The 20,356-nt window shown below is 45.9% G+C and overlaps 1 long non-coding RNA gene across 4 annotated transcripts in view; it reads left to right on the top strand.

Annotated features, from left to right (window-relative positions):
- The window catches only part of LOC144617200 (uncharacterized), a 98,950-nt gene extending 95,844 nt beyond the window's left edge, over positions 1-3,106 (top strand). For 2 of the 4 annotated variants that reach the window (XR_013557399.2, XR_013557396.2), the window contains one exon: positions 2,992-3,106. This is a non-coding gene — a long non-coding RNA (uncharacterized LOC144617200). Of the gene's footprint in view, positions 1-321; positions 757-2,991 lie in introns of those variants that run through there. The other 2 variants (XR_013557401.2, XR_013557397.2) reach the window with 1 other exon arrangement.
- The last annotated feature ends 17,250 nt before the right edge of the window (positions 3,107-20,356 follow it).

Here is a 20,356-nt window from a genome sequence, read left to right as displayed (position 1 = left end):
CGTCCAAGAAAATGTTTTAAAATGTAATGCTAAAGTAATGTCATGCTACTATGTTCATCTTTATGCCAATGCATATGTAATTTTTAGTATCTTTTATGGAAGCAGGGACCCCTGAAGGCAAAAGGGCCTGTGACCCACAGAAGTCATGGTGCAGCTCTGTGGGCATGGGTGGCTCAGATCCTTCCCCTCTCTTCATTCCCTGCCTGCCATCATTTAGCCCCTCCTCCATGCTCACCATTTGATAAGGCCATAGCCATGTCCAGTAACTGGGAAGAAAGGCCCACTGTTGTTATATACCCTAAGCTAAGCCTTTGCTCTTAGGCTCATCAGTACTAAAGGCAATATGTTGACATCCTTCTGCCTGGACTGGACTGTTCTCACCCATTTTTCCTAACTTGGACAGAGGAAGGGGATGTCATTTATTCGGACCCTTGCGATCATTGTATTGATCCTTTAAATGACCTTGCCAGGTAAGTATGATGTTTATTCAACAGATGAAGACATAAAGAACAGAGAGTTTTCAGATTTGAGTCAAGGTCAAGCAGTTAACAAAAGGATTTGGAACCCAGACTTTTGGACTCCAAGTTAAAGCTCCTTTCTGCCACTACATTAATTAATTGAGTGTTGAATCAAAATGGCCAGAGGATATTTACCAGGCACCACAGAGCTTGGTTGAGATCTTCCCAAAATTGTTAACTTGGCAATTAGAAGCTCCAGCTGAAACCTTCGACATTTGCCCTCCCCTTAACAAACACTTTATAAAGTTCCAATTCCATTTTCCTGCCATGAAGACACTTCATCAGTTGGAATATATTTTGACACTCTCCTCTGCTATCTTTGTAGGAACATATTGCTGGGGGGAGGAAGGTCTTTCATATACTAGAGTACTTGGAATAAAAATATAATGTTTGATTTTCATGGAGACAGAAATATGAATAATAATGTACCTTTTTGAAATTAAATTTCTATTCCAGGAGGCCAAAACTCAAGATAAGCCCTTTCTACTGTCTGGCCCACAAACTTGCCCACTGAGTCTTGGAAGGGAAAGAGGCTTTGGGGATGAAACTAACAAACAGCTGTTCTTGTACTCTTATTCCAAGAAGACTCTTTCTTGTTTCCTCTCAAACTAAAACCCAGTAGATCCGTGGTCAAATTTCGAATCCTCAAATATTTGCCAAAAGAAATGTTTTGGGAGAAAAATATCTCCCAATTTCTTTGCCAGATGAAATTCCAATGATGTTAGGCAAGATGAAGTACATGATTTGCTAGAGAGGAGTCTCTAATTTCCACCTTGAATTTGTGTGCATTTCTGCCTCACCTTGTTCCTATCCACCAACCCCAAGTAATTGTTAAGCTTGACTCACCCAAGTGCCTAGAGCTCCCTAACAGCAAAGATTTAGACAAGGTTTTGAGTAAGCTGGATTCTGTTTATAAGCTAGGCTTGTGTTCATAACATATTATGTTCATAATGATGAACATACAATGTTCATAATGATATTCATAAAATATTCTAGAATATGGTTTTGCAAATACAGGTGAACCACCTGGCCATCCTAGGGTAGCTCTCTTTGGTGTGAGTACTATAAACTTTGCATTCTCTTCTCTCACTCATGTTTCACACACATAATTAACTCTTCCTGTTAGACTGTGAGCCCCATGAAGGCCTTATTCACAGCTTTGAGCACAGTGTGTAGTTGTATAACAAAGATTAAGAGCATGGGTTCAAGGGGAAGACAGACCTGGATTTGAATCTGACTGAGCTACTTAATTCATTGTATGACTTACAGAAAGTGACTTCCTATTACTCAGTTTTCTCATCACTCTTGTTCAGAGCTCACGGCTCCCCCCGATAGTCCAGCTGTGGGAACCGCTGCCTTCACGGCCTCAGGGCCAGCGCGGGGCAGGAGTGCAGCTTGGAGGGGGCTGTCTTTCAAATAAGGACTGAAGGGCGTGTGTGTGTGTGTGTGTGTGTGTGTGTGTGTGTGAGAGAGAGACTAAGATGAGGGACCAATGTAAGGTTACCCCAGTAATAATATAGTAAAACCCCCAACACAAATGTGATCAAATGAATTGTTTTTTCAAACTAAGGAAAAGCTATAGTCTATGCAAAGAAATGTGTTAAGGCACTCAGTTGTCCTCAAAGGCTAAACTGTCCCAACTCCAAACTTTTTCTAGGATTTTCTAGTTGTAATCGGTCCTAGGAAATGTCCAAGAAGCCCTAGAACGTAATTATAAACAAAAGTATCTAAAACATCGCAATTGCATTAAAGGTTTCTGACCTTCAGAGTTCGGGATATTCTTTCTTTGTTTAGTTACTGCATCAGATATTTTGTTAATTTTTCCTTTTAATGATTTTCTCTTTATGCCAATATCTGAGTTAGTATCTTTTAGACACTCTTCTTTTCACCATGAAAAGGGCTTTTTTCTTCTGATTATATAAATAATACATGCTCGATGTAAAAAAAAAGTTCACAATACGTAAACCATAAGGAAAAAAGTAAAAAATCACCTGAAATGCACTACCCGGAAATAATAACTATTAATATTCAATGATTATATCTGTGTAATCTATATATCAATATTTATATTTGTATAGATATATACAAATATGTGACTTTTCACAAAAGTTGTGGATTTTTAAAAATTATGAACACCTGTTTTTGCTTAAGTGCAGTGTTCTATATATTCCTGACATAAAGATCCAGGAAATAGGGTAGTATCTGATGCGTATCTCAGATTTATCTACCTATATATATATATATATAACTAGCCCTATGTATCATACAGTGTCTATAAGTAGGTAGAAATTTCTATGGCTAGCTATATATACAACTGCCTAGAGATCAGCTTATATGATGTGTGTATTTTTATTTGGCATCCTAATATGAATTCCTACACCGTCAACCCATCAACCTGCATGTATCATAAAGAATAGAACACATCTGTGCTTCTAAAAGTTTAATGCATAATTTGTGATTTGTTACTTTACAGGTTAACCTGGCCTATGTCCCAAGGCACGTGGTGTACCATGGCTTATGGACCAAACCTGAGATCGGGAGATCTTCTGATCAGGCGCTAAACCCAGGAGACTGTTTGAAATTCCAAATCCTAAGAGTGATCGTAGCTCAAAGGGAAGCAGAACACAGCCAAAAAATGTCAACTCAGAAAGGCACCTCTGGTATCAGCTGCAGCAAATCGCTCGCTTTAGGGATGATGAGGCTGGGACCCCGTGAAGTGGACGGCATACCTAGCACGGCTGAAGCTATACTTCCTTTCCTGAAACATCATCCCACTTCTTTCCATCAGCTTTTGTTTCCCATTACATGTGGCACCACTGTTTTCCTCTTCTCCCAGAGTACACTTGTCCAGGAAGTACTTGCACCTTTTTGGTCCACACATTTTCAGAGATTGAGTCAGAGGTGGAAACAGGGGAAGCAGGCTCCCTGAGAAATCAGATCCCATTACGTCTAGAAAGGGCAGAGGGAATAATAATAACATTAAAACAACATGTAACAGCTCTACAACAATTATCACAACAGCCAGTCCATGTAGCACTATGTTTCCAACACTGTCCTTCCTACTTTAAATATTAATTTATGCAAATGATGTGTGTATATCATCTGATCCAGACAACGACCCAGTGAAGGAGCCACTGTTATTATCCCCTCCTTACAGAGGAGGAAACCGAGGCACATAGAAGTTAGGAAACTTCCCAGGATTATAAAACTAGCGAGTGGCAGAGCCAGGATCGTGAGCCCAGTAGTCCAGCTCTGGAGTCCAGCCTCTTGCCCACTAGCCCCCCGTGGCCCCTCACAGAGGCAGGAGTACAGACATGCTACAGTGGTATTGATGACATGGCAGAAGCAGAATTCATCCAGCCCTTGCCTTTGTCACCCACGTGCCCGATGACCGAGCAGGGCAATCCTGGCCCCTCTTCTCAGTTTACCCTGCCTGGATCTGTGGCTCCTGCCCAGAGCTTCCGTAACTGTTTGTTGGCCCCCTTTCTTGGTTCATTGTTCCGTGTTTGTTTTTTCTAACATTTCATGAGAAGATCTTAAACCTATGCAAAAGTAGTCCAAATAATAAAAATAAATCCCCATTACCCAGCTCCTACCCACAAGTGTTGGTCCCTGGGCTTTAAAAAATACATCATTTGTTTCATTTTTTGCCCTTTTTTAAATTTTTACTTGTTTTGAGACAGAGAGACAGAATGTGAGTGGGGGATGGTCAGAGAGAGAGGGAGACACAGAATCCAAAGCGGGCTCCAGGCTCCGAGCTGTCAGCACAGAGCCTGATGCGGGGCTCGAATTCACAAACCGTGAGACCATGACCTGAGCCGAAGTCAAGACACTCAACTGGCTGAGCCACCCAGGCGCCCCTCATTTTCTGCCCTTTAAAAATATGTTTTCATAGGCTGTATAACATGCTTATATATTAACACTGTCAGGCATTTTATGATTTATGGGTAATTAAACGCACATACGTTGGAGGACACGGTCATACGGCACTTAGAAAAGTGTGACTACCAGTGATTTATGGGCATAACTGACGTGTCAAAGCAGAAATGCAGTCGGAATATCTGGGTCCAGGCTCTGGCTCCACTGCTCACTAGTGCGATGACCTGCACAGGTCACCTCCCTTCTCTGAGCATCATCTTTCTCATCCATGAAATGGGGCTGGTAATTCTACCCACCTCTCAGGATTGTGTTCGGGGACGTGAAAGGCTTTACGACAGTAACAAGCCACATAGAGAGGAGGAGCAAATCAGACTAACACAAGGTGGGTGTCTATGGCACCAACACTAAAAGCTGAAATCCAAGGCTGCAAAGGTCAATTTGAGGATCACACCAAGAGGCATGAAGTGGAGAATCATTGCCAACCGAAGTCACCTACGTGGGCTTTAAAACAGGGCCCCTTTGTCCTTCCCTAGATATATGAGGTGGCTGCCGTCCCAGCTGGGCCCAGGATCCTTTCGGGTCAGTCAGTGCCTTATGGGCTACAGAGGTCATGAGATGACTGAGGAAAGGAGGCTGGGCCCCATTTTATCTCCCCAGCCCCACTACTTTTTGTAGCCTAGTTAGATGTCTTCTTTGGCTGACATCTCCCCAAAACCTTCAGTAAGGAATTCTCTCCTCCAGTCCTAGTCCACTAGCTTGGCTGGCCCCAGTCACCTGGCCAGCCAAAGGGAATTCAGAGACAGCCCTTCTGTTCTCAACACTATAGATTCTATTGTTTTTTGGGGTTTTTTTAATGTTTATTTTTGAGAAAGGGAGACAGAGCGTGAGTCGGGAAGGGGCAGAGAGAGAGGGAGACACAGAATCCAAAGCAGGCTCCAGGCTTCTGAGCTGTCAGCACAGAGCCCGATGCGGGGCTCAAACTCACGAACTGAGATCATGACCTGAGCTGAAGTAGGACGCTTAATCAACTGAGCCACCCAGGCACCCTGGGACATATGTGTTTTTGATTACTTAAAGTATCCTAGGTGACCTTCATGAAAACCCTAGGAGGCAAGTGTAGATCTTCTAAATGAAGAAAGCAAGAGATTAGGTAACCCAGCCGAGGCCACATTGCTAATAATGGCAAAGAGACATCCAAATGTAGCACTGGGTGTTGTGGAGACTTTTTCTTTTAATTTTTTTTTTAATGTTTATTTTTGAGAGAGAGACAGAGCACGAGTAGAGGAGGGGCAGAGAGAGAGGGAGACACAGAATCCGAAGCGGGCTCTGGGCTTCTGAGCTGTCAGCACAGAGCCCAACGTGGGGCTCGAACCCACGAACTGCGAGATCATGACCTGAGCCGAAGTCGGATGCTTAACCGACTGAGTCACCCAGGAGCCCCTGGATTCTATTGCTTAAATCATATTTATAACATTTGCCAGCTACCCTCTGACACTGTGCCTTATTAGGCCAGTGACTGCTCTCACTCTGCCTCCAAGGACACAGAACAGGCAGGACTGGCCGCCTACAGAAAGTGGAGTCAAGATGGCACCCAGGATGGTTTCTACCACCAGTAGAGAAAATACCAGCATGCTACTCTCTCTTGATGGACACACTGCCACCCAGACCACACCCAGCCCTGCCCACTGCTGCCCAAACTGTCCCCAGCCTCCACTAATGTCCACCCCTGGAGCACAACAGTCCCAGCCAGGCCCACCACTCATGTGAGGGAGCTGACCTCTGTTCTGAGGGGCTCCCAGCCTCTCACGGAGGAGACAGAGCAAGACAAATGCAGTCCCTCTGAATAATCACGCGTCAGAGGAGCAAATAAACACAGACAGACCAGCTGCCACAGCACAGGGAAGCCGAGAGTAATTGAACTTGTACACATTTTAGAAGCCACTTGGAGAATATTTTTAAATTGGGATATTTCTGCCCCAGCGTCCCCCTGGGGACTTTGCTCACGGACATGCCTGACGCCTGAGAATGGCAACTTTCCACGAAGACTTATGTGTTGGGGTTACAAGGCCACATACTCTGTACGTTTCCCCAGTGATCAAGCCTGGCAGAAACCAAAACCGGCTGTAAGACCCAGGGGGCGGCCCAGTTATACGGGCTCAGGGCTTTGGGCGGCCCATGCTTGCCATATTGGGGTAGGAGATTTCTCTCCAACCCCAAAGAAGGACAAATGAACACCCTCGAGCCCAAAGGCTGTAGCCTGGGCTATTCGATCGTGACCCCGTAATCACAGGTTGCTCTTCTTATCTGCACGTGTGTTTACTTGATGCCTATAGTATCTCAGCTCCTGAGAAACTACCAGGCTTAACACAAATGTGACAGATGGAAAAAACAGCCTTTAAGACAAAGGATTTAGAAGCTGCTTGTGGCATGTCCCGCAATTTTAAAATGTATCATTTAAAAGGACCGTTCTCTTTATTATCACCAGATGATGCTTAGTAATTGCGCTTGAGAAACAGTGCTCGACAGCACATTTCTTGAGCAACTACTGTGTCAGGGAGGGTTTACCAAAGTCGATAAGACACAGTCCAGCCTTCAAGGAGTCCACAGGCTAGTGGGATACATAGGCAGTTGAAGCTGTCATTTTAATTCCAGAGAGAGAACAGATACTTAAAAAGAACTGGTGTAGGGGTGCCTGGGTGGCTCAGTCGGTTAAGCATCTGACTTCCGCTCAGGTCATGATCTCATGGTTTGTGGATTCGAGCCCCACATCGGGCTCTGTGCTGACAGCTCAGAGCCTGGAGCCTGCTTCAGATTCTGTATCTATATCTCCCTCTCTCGCTCTGCCCCTCCCCCACTCACACTCTGTCTCTCTCTCTCTCTCTCTCTTAAAAGTAAATAAACATTAAACAATTAAAAGAGAAAAAAAAAAAGAACTGGTGTAATGTCTGTGAGCACCAGAACAGAGTGACCGCGTGTGTGTGGAGCGGGATTTGGGCATTAGAACAGGCTTTGCAGAGGAAGTCAGAGCTGATGAGAGCGAGGCTAGAGGAGGTAGCCGAGCCCAAGTTGAGAAGGAACCAATGCAGGGGTGGGGTCGAGGGGTGGTGCGAGTGCTGCTTCCCCAAACTCAAACAACACCGCGTGCTTGCCCTGCAAATGCAGCTTGGCCGTGCGTTTTCTGGGCTCGCTCAGTCCTCTGATCAGACTGCTATCTGAAGACCCTCCAACACAGAAATGCCGGAATTTCCACTCTGAGAGCCACAGTAGAATTTTCGGCAGAGGACAGACTTGTCTCAACCGGTAAATCTATCCCCGACAAACCACAGGGGGCGCCTCTCGGAAATCTGGATCTTCAAGGTTGCCAGGTGCCTTAATGTGAATTAGAAAAAGTTCTTCTTCAAAATACTTTATCCTGACAGAAGATCATTGCAATATATTGCTTTCATCGGGACACTTCACTGCCACCTCCCAGAAAGTTATCATGATATACAAATCTAGAACGTCTAAAATGTAAACAGAAACCTCTTAGGTATGTCATCCTACGCAGTGTCCAACCTGCACAACCGTACACAGCAATAGTAATTCAGAGAAGGGCTGACCCATGTGCTTTGTTAAAAATGAGGCTACTCAAGGGGCACCTGGGTGGCTCAGTCGGTTAAGCGTCTGACTTCACCTCGGCTCATGATCTTACAGTTTGTGAGTTCGAGCCCTACGTAGGGCTCTGTGCTGACAGCTCAGAGCCTGGAGCCTGCTTCAGATTCTGCGTCTCCCTCTCTCTCTGCCCCTCCCCTGCTCGCGCCCTGTCTCTCTCTCAAGAATAAATAAACATTAAAAAAATTAATTAAAAAAAATGAGGCTGCTGGAGACAGGCAGAGATCCAGTATAGTAATGGTGGGGGGGGAGGGAGGAAAAGTCCTTGCTGGCTGGTCCATGAAAAACATAATGAGCACAGACACTGCCCTTTGCCTTCTCTGACATCACCAGGCACTGTGGGTAGGCCTGACGCTGGGGCCTGGGAGCAATGCTTCCCTCCAGGCTTTTACTCCTTGTCCACTCACCCCCAACCCAGGCTGTCCAGTATCTTTTGGAGACATACCTCCTCATTCCCTTAGTTTTTGCTCAAATGTCACCTTCTCAGGAGGCTGACTTGACCACCTTGTTTAAAATTGTAGGGGTGGCTGGGTGGCTCAGTCGGTTGAGCGTCCGACTTTGGCTGGGATCATGATCTCGCCGTCCGTGAGTTCGAGCCCTGCGTCGGGCTTTGTGCTGACAGCTCAGGGCCTGGAGTCTGCTTCGGATTGTGTCTCCCTCTCTCTCTGACCCTCCCCCGTTTATGCTCTGTCTCAAAAATAAATAAACGTTTAAAATAAAATAAAATAAAATAAAATAAAATAAAATAAAATAAAATAAAATTGTAAACCCCAGGGTGCAGGGGTGGCTCAGTCAGTTAAGCATCCGACTCTGGATTTTGGTTCAGGTCATGATCTTGCAGTTCGTGAGCTCAAGCTCCCATGGGGCTCCAAGCTGACAGTGTTTGAGATTCTCTTTCTCTCTCAAAATAAATACATAAATAAGCTTAAAAACATTGTAAACCCCAGCAACCCCCCCCCCCCCAGACTGGATCTCCAGTCCTACAAACAATGCCTGGCACATACTTGGTACGTAAATTATCAGCTAAGTGAATTCAGTGTCCTCCTTTTGGTCACCACCCTGCCTGTTTCTGAGGCCTACTCTCTAAACTTTGTTGATCCTGGAAGCTCTTGTTCTTCTGACGCACCCAGTGTGATTCGCCCAAGACCTTGAGCACGACCCCGGGCTCCCCCTCAGAATGCCCCCGGGCCCCCCTGGAGCAAGGTGCTGGGCCCTATTAAAATGTCTCTGGAAGGAGGGAGCATGTTAAATGAAAGTCCAATATCGGCACCCTTCGCTGGATATATTGATGACATTCCTTCCCACAATAATATGACTCAACTGTAGCTATGTACCAAGTAGGCATTAAAGTCCCCATTTCACAGACGAGGAACGTGAAGCTCACAGACAAGAAGAAGCATGTCCCAGTCCCACAGGTAGAAAGTGTTAGAGCCTGGATTCAAATCTAGAACTGCCGACGCCCCAAATCTGGAGTCGGCTGGCCGTCTTCTCAACAGTAGTGCTACCAACTGAATAGCTGATGTGGTTGGTTCACACCAGAAATTCATAGTCAACATTAACCAAGTGGGCCCCATTTTTTTCTCTCTCCATTACACACACTTCCAGGGATAGATCATTTTCATCGAGGCAGATGGTTTCCTATCTAGGGAATTGAAAGCAAGGAAACCAAAACAGAATCTGTCACTGTTTAACTTGAACTTGAGGAAAAGATGAGAGGGAATAAATCTCAGCCACTCAGATACTCCTTTGAGTAAGTTTGTTTCTCGCTCTTCGGCAAAGTGATGAAGCAGAGAGCTGTACTGTGGGTTGTACCCTGATTCCTCAATGCTTAGCCATTTGCTCAGTGTTTAAAAAAAGGAAAAAAAAAAAATTTGAGACAGATGGGTCCAGAGGAGAAGGCACTGGCTTTAGAGAAAGGGTGCCAAGCGGGCATTGTGGAGAAGCCATACCAAGGAAGGCACCAGGCGCCCGGGCCAAATTCCTTCCTTTACTGAATCACGACAGAGCACCTCCCACCTCCCACCTCCCACCTCCCACCTCCCAGGTTGAACCAGAGCACACGTGTACAAGAATACCCTTTGTTAAGAAACAAGTCCTACCCCAACGGAACTCTAGAATCAGGACCAACATAGTTGTCAGATCTACGGGGTTGAGATCAGACATCTGGAGAGTTATGAAAACGTTAAGGAAAACATTAATTTCATCTTTGCTGGGGGAAAAGAACTGTGTGCCGTTTACTCTCTGGTAAGTGGACAGCATGATCATACACAGGTGCAAACACCTCACAGTGAGAACCTGATGGTGACGCGCCACCCCTCCCGAGTAAGGAATTGGTAGCGACTCTTAGACTGCAGTCCCCAAGAGACTGCCTCAGCATCTCAGTGGATCTGGATTTCTTGTCTTCTTTCTCTACCCAGATACTGCCGATCCTTTCCCGAGTGCCACACTATGCTTGTCCCAGCACCACCTGGGGACAGGTCACTTCTTCGTGTTGTGACCTCATCGAAGCTTTCAGGAGAAGCTCAGCGTCTCTACCTGGCTTGGTCTGAATGTACACAAAGTACTCACTGTTAATAAGGTTCAGATGCCTTCCAAAACATGTGACAAACCATCCCGGCCACAGCCCTTCATCATCTTCGTGTCTCTCCCTCAGCTGCCTGCCTTCTGCCCCCCCGCCCCCCGCCCCGGTTCTGCGTGGCCCTACCTGTAATGTGACAATGGGGACAGGGCTTGCAAGCCCCTTGCAAAAAGAGTAATTGACAGGTTGGTCAGAGCGGAAAATGGGTCCTGTAACTAGAACACAAACCCCATGTGATCACCATTCCCCCCTTTGGCTGAGGCCACACGTCATCAGTGTCTGTCATCAGTTCATACACCAAATTTTATGACCCCAACAGGCTGTGCACTGAGTTCTGTGATACAAAGATCAACAGGACCCACCTCTGCTCTTGGGGGATCTCACAGTTTAGCTGGGGAGACACAGTAAACAGATGATGACAATCCAAAATGAGGAGGGCTCTCATAGAGCCCAGGGGAGAGGGCTTAGAAGGAACCATCTGAGCTGAGAATAAAGGAGAAGAGACATTGCAGCGGCCCTAATGACAGTCCAGCCTAAGACCTGACAACTGTGTGCTGTTCCAGCCAGGGGAGATTTGAGCTGCCCTCTCTCTGAGCGGCCCATGTTGTCAGCATTCAGAAACAACACACACTCTAAGAGGGTTCCATTTCCAGATATTTCTGATATCCATCACTGTTTACATGGTGAAGTCAAGAATGCAGACATATAAATAAATGAGTTTCTCAGAGAAGGGGTGTCTCTGTGAGACGGAGAGCTGGCTGGGCCAGCAGCAAGACAACTTGGTCCCCAACGCACACTTGGAAAGCTGACAAAAATGACTTTGCGCCCCTAAGTGACTCTCAGACGGGAACTGGGAACAGCAGTGACCACGCATGGCCAGTCCCCACCCAAATCTGGTGTCACAAACTGACGCAGGTCTCAACTCCAGCATTCTTCTTAAGACAAAGGAGTTAAGTTGATGGGAGTAACTCTTCATTTCCTCTGCATTTCTGTAGATTACTGGGAAATTGGAATCCGTCTGGGAAACAGTAGCTCTGCCCCTGAGTTATGTTTTTCCTTTGAGAAAGCTAATCAACCTATATGAGATTAGTTTTCGTATTAGTGTGTTGGAAATTAATGCCCTTCCCACCTCCTTCATGGTATTTCATGAGGATGCCTGGACACGTGCATTAGGGAAAGTTCGCATGAAAGGTTTACAATGAGAATCTATGAAAATTCATGCTGATCAGCAGTTTATTTATTTATTTTTTTAGTTTCTTTCTTTATTTTGAGAGAGAGCAAGCGAGCAAGCACGTGTGGGGGGGGAGGGGCAGAGAGAGAGGGAAGGGAGAGAGAGAATCCCAAGCAGGCTCCACGTGGCCAGCACAGAGCCCGACTCAGGGTTTGAACTCACAAACCGTAAGATCATGACGTGAGCTGAAACCAAGAGTCAGGCCCTTAACTGACTGAGCCACTGGGCGTCCCCGAGCCGTTTATGATCACCCCCTGTCTATGGTGTTAAGTGATAGAAATAGAAGCAGTACTTTGAGTTCAGACCCCAGCCCTGCCGCCTACCTTCACACCTACCTGCGTGAACAGGCTGCTCGTTATCTTTGACCCTCAGCTCATCTGTATGGTAGCAATAAAATGATTCACTTAGTGATTGTCCTCATTGTCTATTCATGTATTCATGCCGCAAACGCTTCCTGGACACCTACAATGTGCTATGCGACAGAAGACAGAAGGCAGTATAGCCTAGCTGTGTGACTTGGGGCAAGTCATTTAACTTCTACACACCTCAGTGTGCTCATCCATGAAATGGAGATAAGAATAGCACCCACTTCATGGGGTTGATACCAACACCAGATTTCTTAACATATGTAAAGTGCTTATAGGAGGGCCTAAAGCACACGGCTTTATAACACTAGCTATTTTTCTAGGTACTACTGCATTCCTGATTGGAATTTACATTCTAACAGGAGGGAAGGGCAGAAGTCACAAATAATTAAACTATTTAATATGAAAGGTGATAAGTGCTGCGTGGAAATAGATCAGGAAAGGCAAGATTGAGTGTGCAGGGGGTGGCTTGCAGTCTTTAATGTGGTGATTAGGGTAAGTCTTATTGAGAAGGGGACCTCTGAGCAAAGAACTGAGGCAGATAAGAGAGTGAGTCAAGCCTGCATCTGGGGGGAAAGTATTATGCAAAGAGATCAGTTGGTACAAGAGCTCTAAGGCAAGTGTGCACCCGGCATGTTTGAGAAATAGAGTGCAGAGGAGGAAAAAACTTCCCAGTATCCTCTCGTATTCCATTTCTGGGCACTGCAAGTTAAATTGACAAAAGAGAGCTTAACAGGAGAAGGGGTAAACAAATTTTACTTGATGTTAATATTTTAATTTTTTTTAATGTATACACAGAAAAGGAAGTAAAAACCCAAAGAAGTGGTTAGGGCTGGGAGCTTATATACCATTTTAACAAAGAACAATAAATTTGTAGAGAAGTACCGTACAAAGAAAAAGGATGTGGGCTTCCACGGGCAGTGAATTGTGGGTAAATAGTTATACAGAAGGAAACTAATGGAATACAAGGGTTATTTCAGTAAGGTTTCTTATGCAGATTCAAGCTGGCCCCACCTCCAATATGAGAGTTGTCTCCTCTTCCTGATATGGAGCGGGGTGGGTGGGGGAGAGCTTCACAAGGGGAGTTTATGACCCACTTTTAGGCAGACAGAAAGAGGACAGAGAGCTCATCCTACATCTGCTTTTTGCCAATTGTCTTTGGCTCAGAATAATCCACATGCCAGAAAGATATGCCGTATTTTGGGATGGCATATTCTGATCTCCTTCATAAGGAAGACAGTGTGACTAGAACCAAGTAGGGGAGGACAAGAAGGGTAGGAGATGAGGTCAGAAAGGTAACAAGACCAGACGGTGTCAGGATACCTCATAGGACTTGGGCTTTTGCACTGAGGAAAAGAGAGAGCCACCACAGGATTTTGAGCAGAGGAGTGACATGGTCTGATTTACACAGTCTTAAAAGATTTGGCTACCATGTGATATAACAGACTATAGAGGGTAAGAATGGAAGCAGAAAGAATGGTTAGGAAGCTGTTGCAATAATCCAGGCGAGAGATAACAAAGGTGCTAGCAGTGGAGTGGTGAGAAGTGGCCAGATTCCAGACATATTTTAAAGGTGGAACCAAGAGCATTTGTTGAAGGATTGGATGTAAAGGAAAGCAGATGACTCCGCAGAAAGATGTAGTTGCCATCAATTGAGATAAGGAAGACTGACGGACGGTAGAGTAGGTTTGATCGGAAGGACACGGATTTGAGATGTTTATTAGATGCAGGTATGTCAAGTAGGTAGTTTGATATACAAGTTCAGGAGTGAGTGGGGTCACCAAGGAAGTGAGTACAAATAGAAAAGAAGACCAAGGACCAAGCCATGGCCACACCAATATTCAGCGGTCAGGAAGAAGAGTTCTCGAAAGAGAGTGCAAAAGAGGAAAATCCAGAGACTGTGATGTCCTGCAAGGCAGGTGGACGAAGTCAAGTGTAGCCTACAGGTCATTCTAAGGAAGATGAGTATGGAAAAGTAACCATGGGATTTAGGAATGTGGTTGATTAACATGCGATACTTGGTCAGGGGAGTGCTCGGTAAATATCAGCTCTCATTATTGCCCCCCATCAGTAGCCTCTATCAAGCACCCAGTTGTATCAGCATCTCTGCTCCCACCTGTCTGCCACTCGGTAAGCAGCTGGGTTTGCATGAGTAGAGCTAGATCCAGCAAGCACTGGAACCAAGGGAGAGGGTAATAGAATCCCTCTGGAAAAGTGGGGAAAACTGAGCCCAAAGAACCAGAAGGAGAAATCTGAGTAAGTCAAGCTGAGGGCTGGGGGAGAGAGGGTCAGATCAAGGATAAATTGGGTGTGAGCAAGGTGGCCCTGGGTAATCTCAATAAATTCCTGGTTTGGCCTCTGTGGCCTTTAAGGGCTGGTGAGTTCCTATGGGGCCGGGCAGTTTTATCTCTTAGCTTCTTTATTAAAGTATAATCAACATACAATGTTATACTAGTCTCAGGTGTACAATATGTTGATTCACCAATTCTATACATTACCCAGCGCTCACCACGATACCTGGAGTCACCATCTGTCACCGTACGTTATTACGATATATTGACTATATTCCCTGTGCTGTACTTTTCACCTCTGTAACTTCTTTATTTTATAACTGTAAGTTTGTATCTTCATCTTTTTACCCTTTTCGCCCATCCCCCCACCCGCCTCCCGTTCAGCAACCACCAGTTTGTTGTCTACAATGAAGAGTCTCTTTGTCTGCTTGCTTGTTCATCTGGTTTGTTTTTTAGATTCCACATGCAAGTTAAATCATATGGTATTTGTCTTTCTCTGTCTGACTGATTTCACCTAGCATAATAATGGGGTCAGGTGGTTCAAAGGGCCAGAGGCAGGCAGAAGGTACAGACATAGGCCTCTCGAGTCCTCCCTCTTAAGACAAAAAACAACACTAAATTTAGGGAGTCCAGTTATATAGTTCATTGTACATAACTTATATGCCATTGGCCAGGTCCTGTGCCTGAAAATAATAATCGCTGACCCCAAGGACAGCAGATCACGATGCTCTCCTTAGCCTTGTTCCTGATGCTGAGTATTTGGGTCTCACGGGACTGATAGCCTCAAGAGTACATGTCCATAGTCAGTCTGTGGGGCAGGATGTAGGAGTTGGAAGTTGCTCCCACCCCCCGAATCCTGCTCACTCCCCCTCAAAATTCTCTCATCTCTTGGCTGTTACTGGCTTAGGATTTTCCAGAAGGCTTGGTCTCCTCCTTGTTAAAGCAAGGGTAACAAAGGATTGAATGATATTACGTTTGCATTCACAGCACTTAGTACGGAGCCTGGCATATAACGTGTCAGGAAACTGTTGCTTTTGCGGATGCTGGCAGCCCATTGTTAGGAGGCTGACACGCTGGGAAAGAGGACCGCTTTGACCTTGCCTCCTGGGGTGAAGGAAGGCTTTTGAGAAGCCGGGAGGTCAGGGTGGGAACGCACAGGAAGCAATAGGCAAACAGGTGTGAGAAAACTGGGAGCTTCAAAAACACACTGTCCACAAGCCTACTCCAGCAGCAGCTGTTCTGATTGAAGCAGGGCTGTATCTACAAGTACCAGGATGTGGTCTCACACTCTGACCCTTGTCAGCATGTTAACCCGTTGAGTTGTACAGCAGGCCATCAGACGGTACATCTGTTCTGTGTCTCCAGACCATTTCCGGCCACTGCCTTCCGCCTCCCATAGCCTGCTGCGATCCTCCCTTATAACTTACACTTCAGCGAAACCCAGCCACTTGGGACTCTCCAAGAATGCCTTGTGGTTATTGCCTCAACACCTTTGCTGTGCTGTTCCCTTCCCTGCCACTGTGTCTGGCTGGCTCCCACTCATCCTTCAAAGCTCAACTTATGTGTCATCTGCCCCAAAAAGCTTCTCAATCATTCTTTCCAAGCTGAGCACAGAGCCCTCCTCTGTGTGACCACAACCCTGTGCTTACTGATAGCACTTAGCACTTTATTTATTTTTTTAAGTTTACTTATTTATTTTGGAGAGAGAAAGAGAGAAGGGGAGGGGCAGAGAGAGAGGGGGAGAGAACATCCCAAGCAGGATCCGCACTGCCAGACCAGAGCCTGACGCAGGGCTCCATCTCACGAAACAAACTGCAAGACACATGGCCTGAGCCAAAATCAAGAGTCGGATGCTTGATAGACTGAGCCACCCAGGTGCCCCTAGAACTTAGCACATCTAATAACATGAACTGCTTAATGCTGTCTCCCACTAGGTTTTAAACTCTTCCAGCAAAATATCTCACCTGTCACTCTCCAGCCCCAGCACAGCAGCTACCACATAGGAGGTGCTCACGAAATGTGGCAATATACACATTTACAGCACAAAGACAAAACAAAAACCAAAAAAACCAAAAAACCAAAAAAACAAACAAAAAAAAACATTGTGCATTTGGGAATAAAGAATGGAGAAAAAATAGCCAAGAGATTTTCGTGCATGTTTGGAAATAATAAAGGTAAGAAAGACCATGTTTTCTCTTGTTATTTGGAAAGACTTCACCAGAGAAGGTAGTTTTTAATAGCCATTTGGGAAGAGAACGAGAAGACAAAGAGCGTTTTCAGCCGTGGGGGAGTGCGGTGCAGTGGGGATGGTGGGAGAGGGGAGGAAGAAGAAAAGAAAGGAGTCAATAGGGTTTGAGGGGGAGAGAGAAGTCCAGCCCTTCTCGGGCAGCGTTGTCTTAGCAACTTCTTTGTCTATTACCCTCCCGTGGATCACATGGGAAAGCAAGGAAGTAGCCCATGACATAATGGCCGGGAAGCCAGCTAGACCTTCATTTGAGTGTTGCCTCTTGTCTGTTGTACGATTCTGGGCAAGTTGCTTGACTTTGCCGGACCTCAGCTTCCTCATCCACAAAACTGGGACACAAACACCCACTGCACGGAGAAGTACCGGTATGATACAGGTGAAATGCAATCCTATTTGCAAGTGCTTAGGACAGAATCTTTTCTTAGTGGTCAGACTTTGCTGCGACAACAAAGAAGCCCCAAAATCTCAGCGGTTTACAAGCACAGACACTTCTTTCCTGAGGACTGGACTCCACTGGTTTCCCGCTTGGCTTCTCATTCAGTGGCTCATGATGGAGAAACAGCCACTCTCTAAGGCAAGCTCTGCTCCCCGTGGAGAGCAGGCTCCGAGGGGGACAGAGCTGAGCCATGCCAGCACACTTAAACCTTCAGCTCTGACATGTCTGCCCATGCTCCACCTGCCAGAGTAAATCCCATGGCCCAGCCCAAGGCCGCTGGGTGGGATGTCACCTGCAGAGAAGCATGGCAAACATAGGAGAGCACAGATAATTGCCAATAAGTGAAGCGCTCTACCACATGTGGCCTTCTGCTGGCCACTGCCCTTGAGACTCACGGTACCCGGGAGATGCAAGGGGTCTTAGAGAAGGATGGGAATGTAATGTCCAAGGAGTCCAAAGGAAAGGCATGGCTATGCCCAAATCTATTTCCACTCCCACCCCACCCCTACGCCATCCCTTTTCCTACACACCTGCTCCATCGTTTCAACTTCCCAGCTCAGGTAACGAATAAAAAAAGGGTGGATTATTTAAAGGGGATCATGATAATATGTCACCTGTTAAGATCTCTCATTTCTTTTTTAACTTTATTTACTTATTTTGACAGAGAGAGAGAGAGAGAGAGAGCACAAGTAGGAGAAGAGCAGTGGGGGGTGGGGGGGGGTCGGGAGAGAATCCCAAGCAGGCTCCACACTGTCAGTGTGGAACCCAACGTGGGGCTCAAACTCATGAACCGCGAGATCATGACCTGAGCTGAAGTCAGATGTTTAACTAACTGAACCACCCAGGCATCCCATGCTCCCTCATTTCTTAGTTTTCTTCTTGTCACTCACTTTTTTACCAGGCAAGCTGGCCTCCTTGGTAGTCTTTGAATCCACTAAGCATGTTGCCACCTCAGGGCCTTTGCATTGCTAGCCCATTTTCCTAGAATGTTCTTCCTAAGTGTCTGCCTGACTCGCTCTCTTACTTCTTCAGGTCTCTGCTCAAATGTCATCTTCTTGGAGAGGCCTTCTGTGTTAGTCTACTTGGGCTCCCACAACAAAATAGCAGACACTCTCTGGAGTTTCTTCTTATAAAGGCCCTAATCCCATTTGAACAGGTCCTGCCCTCATGGCGCATTTACCTCCCAAAGGCCCCATCTCCAAATACCACCACACTGGGGGTTAGGGCCCAACATATGAGTTTGCAGGGACACAAACATTTAGTCCACAGCACCTTCCCTGATCAACATCAATAAAATAACAAACCTCTGCCCAACCACACCCATGTGGCCCTTACACTGATTCACTTCTTTCTCCATAGCATTTGTCACAATCTGACATATTACATATTGACTTATTTTTTTATGTTATTTATTATCAGGCTCCATCTTTTAGAATATAAGCTCTATGAGATCAAGGCATTGTTCACTGTTACGTCCTCAGCACTGACAATAGTGAGTGATTCATAACAGGGAGCCATTGGGGCACCTGGGTGGCTCAGTCAGTTAAGCGTCCGACTTCAGCTCAGGTCACGATCTCACGGTCCGTGAGTTTGAGCCCCACGTCGGGCTCTGGGCTGATGGCTCAGAGCCTGGAGCCTGCTTCCGATTCTGTGTCTCCCTCTCTCTCTGCCCCTGCCCCGTTCATGCTCTGTCTCTCTCTGTCTCAAAAATAAATAAACGTTAAAAAAAAAAATTAAATTAAAAAAAAAATAACAGGGAGCCATTCATATTTGTTGAATTAATTCATTGAGCAAATATATGCTACAGACTTTAAATTGATCTAATTTTACTCTTCATGGAAACTATGTAAATATATATATGATATTGTCGAGTTCCACTTAACGGAGGAGAACACAGAGAGTGAATATAATAAAATAATGATAATATAAAATAATAATATAATATAAAATAATAATAATATAATAATATGAAATAATGAAATGATAATATAATATAAAATAAAATAATGAAATAATAAAATAATATAATAATAATATAAAGTAAAATGATAATATAATAAAATCAAATAATAATAATGAAATAATAATATAAAATAAAATAATATAATAATAATATTAATAATAATAATAATAATAATAAAATAACTCTCTTGAGGTCATGTGGTTCAGGCCCCCCAAACTACCACACTCCACAAGGAGACAAGTCCTTCTGGCTGCAGCTGACACACAGAAGCTGCTTCTCTGTTTCCCAGGACCGGGGTGACAGCATGGAGAGGGTCTCCCACACCCTGTGGGCCAACAGAACCTCACTCCCTGGCCGCTCTGCTCCCCAGGGAGAGTGATGGGTAGAGAACACGGCAGCCTACACGTGGGAGGTGGGGAGGTTGGTGTCGGGAGGGTGGAGGGAGGCCACCGTTCACTCTGTGTGACAGAGACCGGCGGGAAGAAGGTGAGCTCAGACAACAGCAGCACTTTTCAGTACTTCCTCGTCCTCTCCAACACCATGCCACAGCCGGTATCATCTCCTCACGCGTCCCTCCCTCTCCCGCCCACAGAGCCTCCCTTCTGCTCAGGCCTGAGAACACTGTCCACCGGCAAAGGCTTTGAAGAAGCTGCTTTTGTCTTTGACCCTCACTGAGCATGCTCAGTTCTGGATGGAGAGGGAACTCAGAGTAGTCCCCAGCTCGTTGCCCACCTTTTTCAAGGCTGACACATGGACGCTTCAACGTCCACTGTCACTGGTGGCAAGAAATTGTGTTCATCCCTCCGTCCCTGTGCAGTGCAACAGCCCCCACCAGAGAACCCAGGCCCTTCCCTGGATGTCACTCTATGGGAGCTGGCCGCCCGGCTCCCGTGCAGAGACCAGTGAAGTGACGTGGGTGTACTTGCCAGATCAGCTCGTCTGCAGGCTGCTTCTTCACCTGCCCTGAACTTGAACTCGCAGGGCCAAGGGAACCTGCAGAAGCAGTGATCACCCAGAACCAGCACTCCCCGCCCCCCATCACCAGGGGCTACCATTCAAGGGCCTCAGAATGGCCCTGCCCCTCTCTTCCTCTGCCAACTGTTCTTGGACCCTCCAGAACCCTATTTTGTTGAGCTTCCAACTACAATTACACTGAAATCGGTGGAGTGGGCTGCCATCACCATTTGTAATAAAATAAA

The sequence above is a fragment of the Panthera onca genome, chromosome C1 (assembly GCF_046562875.1).
Source record: "Panthera onca isolate mPanOnc1 chromosome C1, mPanOnc1 haplotype 2, whole genome shotgun sequence".
Classification (NCBI taxonomy): domain Eukaryota; kingdom Metazoa; phylum Chordata; class Mammalia; order Carnivora; family Felidae; genus Panthera; species Panthera onca.
This window is presented reverse-complemented; position numbering and strand designations above follow the sequence as displayed.